The sequence below is a fragment of the Saccostrea cucullata genome, unplaced genomic scaffold, assembly GCF_032062105.1.
Source record: "Saccostrea cucullata isolate Sc308-1 unplaced genomic scaffold, CSIRO_AGI_Scuc_v1 ctg138, whole genome shotgun sequence".
NCBI classification, from domain to species: Eukaryota; Metazoa; Mollusca; class Bivalvia; order Ostreida; family Ostreidae; genus Saccostrea; species Saccostrea cuccullata.
In genome coordinates, this window is record NW_026935400.1 from 462,309 (window position 1) to 472,372 (window position 10,064).

Consider the following 10,064-nt stretch of genomic DNA (forward strand, 5'->3'; position numbering starts at 1 on the left):
AAATTTGAAATAAACGTTGGTTGTCAATCGAGACTAGCCTTAAGAGTAATGCATGGTTATCTGTAAAATGTTATATTTTTGAATTTTAAGATAGATGGTTTTGTGAAATGACAAGAAACATACCGTTCCACGCTTGTTTTTTGAACAAAATCTGAAATAATTGAAAAAGGATATGGAGATAACCAACAGTGTTCAATATCAAAGTCCATAAAACAATACAAAATAGGAGCAGAGCAAACACGGACCTCCAAAACATCAGAGGTGGGATAAGGTGCCATGGAGGAGTGAGCACCCACCGTGTGCTCATTGTCATAATCGTGAAATAACGGAAAAATCCGTCGTCAATTCAGTGGAAAAATAATGGACTAACAATTGGTATGAAAAACGTCAGTCAGCATTTAACTCAATGATAAATTGTATTTGCTGACAAGGTCATTTTATCGACCATAGAACTTACGAAATGATGACTTTAAACGAGACTGCTGATATTCTTGTTTCATCAACTTGCTTGTCAATAATTTACCTCCTTTTAGAAATTGTTCATACGTAGAGCATGCTCTTACGTATCGAATCAACTGAGATATATACACTCCGTATGCAGGTGATGAAGGTATGTTGCTGCATAAGTAAGGGAAGTTGACGATAGAAAAGTTAAAGTCGTCACGTTTATCAAATAGCTTGGTTGTTAGGTTACATTAACGTCTTTTTCAAGTAAAATATTCAAGTATGAAACAGATGTGTTAGACTCTGTGGTATCTTTTATCTCAAGCTCTCCTGGCTATATCGTATCGACGTAGGAATGGAAATTACCATTGTTAATTGAAAATACGTCGTCCATATCTCTGAAAGGTCGAGTTGAAGGCCACAGCAAGTGTTTTCTTCTTTTCACGAATAAGATTTGGCATAAATTCTGCTTCATATGAATACAAAAATAGATATGCTAATAACGGAGTGCAATTGGTTCCCATGGGAATTCCAATAGATTGTTGGAAGACCTGGTCTCCAAAAACCACATAGATATTGTCAATCAGAAACACAAGTATCTTCTTGATGTCAACTTCAGAGTACTTGTGTGTGCAATCAGAATATTCTTTAACAAAATAATTTTGCAAATGACCAATGACCAGGTAAGTAAATTTACGAGTTCCATTTTTATTGAAAAAGCAGCTGTCAATGACATCAAAAAGCCTGGATTTTAATTTATCGTGGGGAATTGTTGTTTATAAAGTTGAAAAGTCGTAAGTTTTTTTTAACTGAAATGATTTTTAAAATGCTATAACTACTTACGCTGAGAAACCATTCCCCGACTTCACTCAATTTAATGCATTTCGTAGTGTCAAATGTGTGATGTTTCAGCTATGAAATATAAAAATAACGAACATTATATAAGTTCAAAAGTGTTTTCAAACCATACGATTCAGAAGCAGAGCAAACACTGACCTATAGAGCATTAGAGGTGGGATAAGGTGCCATGGAGGAGAGAGGATAGCGTGCCGTCCGGTCAAACCCGCCGTGTATTCATTATCATCATGATCAGACAAACGTAAAAATCCTAAGATTGATTGATTGATTGTATATTGTTAAACGTCCCTCTCGAGAATTTTTCACTCATATGGAGACGCCACTACTTGCCGGTGGAAAGCTGCAAATTTTGTCCTATACTCGGCAGTTAGGGTTATTGAGCAGGGAGGGACCTTTTTTCGTGCCAGCACCTACTGCGACACGGGACCTCAGTTTATACGGTATCATCCAAAGGACCGGTCTCCACGTCCCACAATGGATTCGAATTCGCGACGCAAGGAAAAATCTTAGATAATACGTATTATAAAATGCTATTCAGTAGTATGCATAAGAAACAACATTTTTTTCAAAAGGTAATAAAATATACGTCTTCTATACACTTCTTACAACCATTCTTAACAATATTCTCAAGGATAAATTTAAATGTAAACCATTTGATATCACACATAACTGCTTCTTCAATCAAAATGGAACTTTGAAATTTTTGTGAAATCTTGTGTTTGGTCATCAGCAAAATTTTATTTTAGTAAAAACCTCTCTGATTAAACACACGGTACTCTGAAGAGGGTATCGAAGGGAGTTTTTCACTGACAATATTTATGTAGTTCTCGGAGACCAGATCTCCCAACTCATAGTTGGAAATTCCTATAGATGCTTATTGTTCTTCTTTACTACCTAACCTGTCTTTATATTCCTTATGAGGCTTTTAAAAAACACGTATACCAAAGAAAAATAAAAGACTTATTTTACTCTCTTTGTACGATTTTTTTTAACCGATGCAGGCGACTTACAGATAAGATGAACTTACAGTGATAGGAATTTCATCATTTAAACTTAGTATTTCGTAAATTCTACAGTCTTTATAATTACTGTAGATTGCAAATATAATCATTAGGTCCTATTTGGCTGACTTGTTTATTCTAAATTTGACTACGCACTGTTTTTGTCTATTTGATCAATACGTAGGACTCACGACTCTTACTCCTATACTCTTCCTACAACAGATATTTCTTTATCTTTATCACCTGTGTCCCCAACTTTGGGATTTCCGAGAGTCCGTGTTTTTTTTGCCATCTTCAAGGTTTTGTGCTGTTTAAGATTATATTAATCAATGTTATTATTATCGTCACCTTTTTTCAAAGATAGATGAGAGTGAAAATTAAGATACTTATGGACTTTTACGAGAGGCGTTGACTTTAACAGTTGACGAATTATTCTTACACTTGGACAGTGTACGCAAGCTCTTTTACGATATAAATATTTAGCCCAACCTTTAATTCAACGAAAACAACGGACAGGCCTTCACATATAAGTGCCCCTAACGCCATTACTATGACCACTAGATAGGTTTTCTTATCCATTATCAATTCTGTACCTCCGTAGATGATACAGGTTAAAATGTCCAAGTAAACAGTTAGCTGTAAAAGTCAGTGCTTCTCGTAAAAGTCCACTAATCAATTTGAAAGACCCGAGAGAGGAAAATTTGAAAATTGTTATAACGCAAGGTGACAAGGCGTACTAATGCGAAAAAAAGGCGTAATAATACAAAGTGAAAAATTATGACTACTTCCAGTTCAGAATTAAGTTATCTTTGCAGCTTTGCGTACTTTTTAACTCGCGTTTTTTTTTTTCGCAAAGTTTATGTCAAATGGTTACAATGCGATATTGTGTAAGTAGACAACAAAATATGATTTAAAGATGATTGCTCATCTTATGTTTTTTTACTTACTGAAATCATATTTTTTATTAATATTCGGTAAGGTTTGGTTAAACTCTTCTTATAAATTATAACAATTTCCAAAGGATTTTTCTTTCTGCATTGTAGCCGTCTTTGTTACCGTTCTTTTGAAAGCAGTAACTTTCTGTGGTCCTTTATATTACTCGTTTCTATTACTTGTATGAAATAACTATTTCACCTATTTGTGGATGCCATGTATTAATTCTTCTTAAAGATTCTTTCTTGACTATGAAGACGTTTTCTTTGGCCTAGACACAGATAAAGTACACTCCTGGAACTTTTCTTTTCTGTTCATTTACATGACTCAATAGCACAAGATAACAGGGTACTTTTCTACTATTCAAGAGTGTTCCATGTTTTCCCTTTCAGACGCTACTTTTAGAGAAAAAAAAAATAAGACTAGTATGATTAATGAGCAAAGTCCTAAAAAAAAAAATACTGACCTTTCATATATTGAATAAAAAACAATCAACTAAATAGTATCAGTGAAGCCTGATTGACTCTTTCTGCAAATAGATCAGTAAAATCATGCTGTGGTGGTCGAATTACACAGTTGTATTTTGACAAACTCCCCTTTCAACACCGACTTTGAAAAACTTCCGATAATGATTTAAATGTAAAGAACATGTACCCTTGACTTGGGATAAATATATCTGAGAGTTAGTTTGTCTTACTTAAGATATATTATATGAATTCTTTTACTGGTACACGAAGAATTTGGCCATAATTTGACGGAAAACCATACGAGATATAAAGGTGGGTGCAGTAACTCTTTACACCTCTTGAATAGGCAACCTTTAAAGACCTCACAGTGGTACCTTGAATAAGTGAAGAAAGATTTTCTTTTAAACCACAGATGCCAACTCGGTGTAAAATATAAAATTATGAAGTACTCTTTTCTTTTCACGGAAGCTCGTTTATATTCTTAATTGATTGATATAATTGAGAGTGTCCTGCGCATGTGCAATAAGGATTTCTAAATTTCTATTTTTCACCCTAAAAGCAATACTAGCTGCTGGACACGTCGATACGGGTGACGTAATTATAGTAAATAATAAGGACCTTAGATCATTACTTTTGAAAGGTCCTAAATATAGGGACCTCAAATCCTTCAACTGGCGTCCGAATTTCATAAATATTGTGGATTCTGTTGAAGATTATACCAGGTGATGGGACAAATATTAAAAAGGAGACGTTGACACTTTGTCACAATGGATTATATGTTATCAGATGTAAGTTACAATCACATATTAAAAGATTGAGGGGCAATATGAAAACCATCTATCCTTCCTCATTCAATAATCCAGAAGTTAAAAAAGAATTAGATATATTACATGATCAGTACGTACTGGTCTCTGCTGACAAAGCAGGTAACAACATTGCCTTCATTTATAAACTTTATTTTAGAAGACCTTGGATTTAATTCTAAAAGTGGTAATACAACTTGTACTCATAGTTCCCTTTCTAAGGAAGAAATTCTTCACAATCATATGTCCGTTTTAAATATTTTTAATATCCCAAACAGCCAAAATGAATTTGAATTACCATATCAATATTAGATTACGAAACTTCATAAAAATCCTTACAAAGATACATTGCGGGTTCCAGTAAATGTATGCCAAGCCTCTTCCATTACTCCTCACTAAATTATCAGCAGTAGTGAAGGAGAAACTTCAAAAGTACTGTTCAACAATATATTTGAGAAGTAGTGAAAACCAGATGTGGTTACTTTACAACTAACGATTTTCAACTTTTTTTACATAACCATCCCCCACTATAAATTAAAATCCAAGCTTTTTGATATCATTAACACCTGCTTTTTTTAATAAAATGGAACTCATGAATTATCTTACCTTTTCATTAGTCATTTGCAAAGCTATTTCGTTGAAAAGCATTCTGATATATTGTACACACAAGTACTCTGATGTTGACATTAAAAAGATGTTTGAGTTTCCAATTGACAATATCTATGTGGTTTTTGGAGACCTGGGTCTTCAAACTATCTATTGGAATTCCCATGGGTACCAATTGCACCCCGTTATAAGCAGACCTATTTTTGTATTCATGTTGAATTAGAATTTGTCCACAATCTTATGTGAAAAGAAGAAAACACTAGCTGTGACCTTCAACTCGACATTTAGATACAGTATATCGACGACGTATTGTCAATAAAAAATGGTTATTTCTGTTCTTATCTCGATACGATATCTCCCGGGTGAGCTTGAGATAAAGATATCATAAAGTCTGATACATCTCTTCTACTTGAAAAAGACGTTAATGGTAATCTAACAGCCAAACTCTATGACAAATTTGATGACTTTAACTTTTCAATCGTCAACCTCCCTTACTTATGCAGCAGTGTACCTTCATCACTTGTATACGGAGTTTGTATCTCTCAAATGATTCAATACGCCAGTTCATGCTCTACGTATGTACAAATCTTTCTTAATCGATATAAATTTTTGACAAAGAAGTTGATGAAAAAAAATATCAGCAGTCTTGTTTAAAGTCATCATTTCGTAGGTCCTATGGTCGATACAATGTCCGTATCAGCAAATACAATTTATCATTGAGTCAAATGCTGACTAACGTTTTTCAAAATAATTATTAGTCCATTATTTACACACTGAAGACGACGGATTTTTCCTTATTTCCCGATCATGACAAGGAACACACGGCGGGTGTGACCAGTCGGCAGGGAATACTCACTCCTCCATGGCACCTGATCCCACCTCTGATGTTTTGGAGGTCCGTGTTTGCTTTGCTCCTATTTGATATTGTTTTATGGACTTTTGAGCTTGAATACTGTTCTTTATCTCCATATATTTCACCCAAATCATCTTTTGAATGGTAATATTTTGATGGTGTCCTGCATATTGAAAATAAGGTTTTTAAGTTTAGTATTTGTTCATAAGTATTTTGAAACGTGATTTTATCATTAAAACTGCATGCATGAATGCAATGAACTATTACAGAATTTCAATGAATTCTTCAACATGATATCGTGTGAGCCACTGAAATCTGTCCTTTCAACAACAGATTAATCTTCTGTGTGGTAAATCACCAAAACTATCAAGTTTTCTGTAGAGCACCAAAAAGTCAAATACCGGGATTACTGACAGGGACCAAAGGGCTGTCTAGCCTTCACTTATATATTGTTCTTGTTTGTTTCTTTATGCTATTTTTAGTAAGGATTTAGGAGATTGTTATGAACTGTGGTCTTTGAAGTGTTTCTAACAACATGAACAACTGAACTCAAAAAGAAGTAATGCTTATGATAAATTTGCTTTAAAAAGAAATTCAAATTACATATATTATAATTCAAACTCAAGAAAAAAGCAAGATAGTACTCGTCTGTAATTATTTCAGTCATTTTCAATATAATTTTTGATAATGAAAACCGATATCTATTTTTAATGCATAGAGATGTAGACATGAAAAAGAACACATACAAAATGTACCTGTAACGTTGCAGGGAACTGTTTGCGTAGTCTGACAATTGTAAACGTAATTTGTACTTTATTATCGCGCACTATTTTCTCCTAATTACGTAATATTTGTATTCGACACTAGATAAGGAAATTAGATAGTGAGTATAACAAATGAACATTGATCATTCAGCTTGTTTCTGTTTAAAATTGCAACAGACATATGTGGGTGTTTATAGATATAGCAGGAGAGCATTATATTATATATGTAAGAGAGTTGTTCGAAAAGTTCGTGGAGGATCGATGTCAATCTTCGTTATATTATTACTCATTAGAAATTTAAAATAAGTATAATATAACATGTAAAAACATTTGTTTTGTTGACGTGTGATGTTTCATTCCATTCGTCTATTCGACTTACCAGAAATCAATTTACTTCATTTTAAAATCAACATGTTTTGTACCCGCGGAGCACCCTTAACGGCAATGTAACGTCAAAATATAGTGTCAAGAATTTCTAAAATATACTACTCCTATACATTTCACAAAGTACATGTATAATCCAATGCCCAGTCACCAAATCCTTGTTCTAATACTTGAAAATTATTTTTTAAGAATTGCTCCCGTTGTATTATTTCCTTTGTTAGCATTTTAATTTCTTTTATTACTTAACTCTGCTTTCACTCAGCAACTCTAAAGCGCCTATGTCTTTCCTTGATGTTCAAACTTTTAAAAGTTTTTGTTAAGATTTTTACAGATAAACGTTTCTTCACAGATTGTCCTCATCTCTGTCACTCAAATACTGTCTATAGTATTTGTACACACATGCACAACTCGCTTGTGACATATTTTTTATTCCTTCAACATTTTTTGAGTTTATTCAGGATTTTTCCTGAGTAAAAGACAAAATTGCATCGTTATCGGCTGCTCCGTGACGTTCTGAAACGTCATCATTTTTGTCGTTTTCAACGAGGACTACCGTTCTTCTCAAGCTGATTTCTTTTCAACGAAGCAAAATATAAAGCCATAATTTGGAATACTAATCGATGTAAAAATTTGGATTTCTCGATTGTTATTCATTTTTGCTTCATTTTACAGGGAATATGACTACAAACATTATTTAGTGTATTGTTCGTAACTTTCTAAATTTTGACCTGCTCCGCGATCCGATTTTTGCATATTTAAAAACTGGATAAATTTTGAAAAAATCGTGGTTTTTAAAACAAATAATATAAATCCTTTGAATTTATTGTTAAAACATTACTACCGAATTTGGATAACATATGACGTCAAATAAAAAAATATGACAGTAGTCCACGAACTTTTCGAACAACCCTCGTATATGTGAGATGTTCTACTGTATAAGAAAGGTTTACCTTGTTATGTTTATAATAGGACTCTAAAAAAGCAAGTTAAATTCTTATTGTCAGAGTAAGCTTTCTGTTAATTCTTCTTTAGAGAACGGCAATTAAATTGAAATTTAAACCTCTTTGTACTGAATATCTTTCCCTCTATCAGGCTGTTTGTCCCGTTTGATTTTTTTTTGGACTTTTTCTTGACATTTATATGTGTTGAATTTAACTTTATGAATTACAGATTGCAAATTTGCATATCATTCCGCTAGGTTGATTTTGACGGAATTAAGGTTCAGATCGGTAGGGTTGTGCTTTGCTTACCCAATACTCTCAAAGATGCCTGCAAGTCCTCTAAAATGAGTACAAAATATGGAATAAGATGCCCGCTGCTGATTATTTAAATTAAAAAAATCAGAATGCTTTTGCGTAGTAAATGATTTTGTGTCCAGGAAACTATAAGGCTGTATGGTCACTCGAAATAAAATTATTCAAAACCTTTAATATTATTTTTTTTATTACAATTTAATTTTTCATAGTGTATTTGAACTTAACAAGAAAAATTGTACAACATTCAATTTCAAATCCTCCTATAAATTGCCTAGAAACAAGATTTATGATAGACTACTTCTTGTGGTGGAAGGATGCTACGAAGGATTTCATCAAATCCTGATGAATTTTGAATTTTTGGCCCTATACGTATCTATTTTTTAAAAAAAAAACAAAATATTGGCAAGCTTAGCATGGTTTTCAACTAATTTTGCAAAAAATTGCATATATATTGAAAAGTCAAGATAAATTAAAATATACTTTTTAAATCATAAAATGTGCATCAATGGCCCTACCTTATTATTTCCTATAATTAAATTATACGATACTTCTAACCTATCAACACAAAATGCATAGAAAACTTTAAACAAGAAAATGTGATATTGAGTGTTCAGATTTTTTTAGTGCAATTAGTACACAGAATATTTAATACGTAATCAATGGTGGAAGATGAGGAAAAACGTGTATGTATATCATTTTATTCTGTAGATCTGTACACAATCTGAAAATGCAAGGATTAATAAGCAGCATTAAGGATTTCATCAAGAACAGACATGTATTTCATTGATGATTAAATGCAATGACTTGCATTTAGTGAAATATAAGTTATGACATGTGATCGATATGAAATCATAGTTCAAGTATAGAAAGGTGAAGATTATTTTTTTTTTTGGCATTGTTGCCCAGTAGTATACACTAGTTCTAGTTTTCTTTTTGTTTTAAATTACTGTAAAATCACATATTTTTGTGGGGTCAAACTTTCGAGGTTTGAGGAATAAAGATTGGTTTGTGGAGGTTTGATTTCATGGTTAGAGAATGTTTAGTAAATAATGCATATGAAAATTTGCATTACGTGGTGGTCATAAATTCATGGGTGTCTCAATACCTCAAAAACAACGAAAATAAAAACCCCACGAAAAATTAGTGATTTCACAGTATGCTATTTATACTATAATACATGATAAAGCCAACGTCATGAGTGACAAACTATATACCTCGATTTGAGAGGACATTTGATTTTTTTCTCCTCATTTACGTGTACAAATTTTCATTCATAAAATGGTACACCTTCACTATACTTCAATCATAGCAGTCGGGAAAAATTATGTTTTCAGTATATTATTTACAATAACAATTTCTGTCTACTCAGAATTTGTTGCCTTCTTTGGGCTCTATGGACTTTTCTTTGATTAATTTCTGTTCTTGGAATTAAAAATGTCACAGATTTTCAAGACTGGTAAAATGTTTATACCTAAGACTTTTCTTATACTAATTTGTTATCGATTATAATTTTTGATTATATTTTCTGGATAATAGCATTAGAAATGCTATTTGTAAATTTTGATTAAATTTTAAACAATTGAAGGTTTTTAGTAAAATTCGATTTAATATTCCTAAACTTATTTTACTACAAGCGATGAAATCAATGCTTGTGTTTTTCTTGCTGATACTCGAGAATATTGATGAGCAACGAGT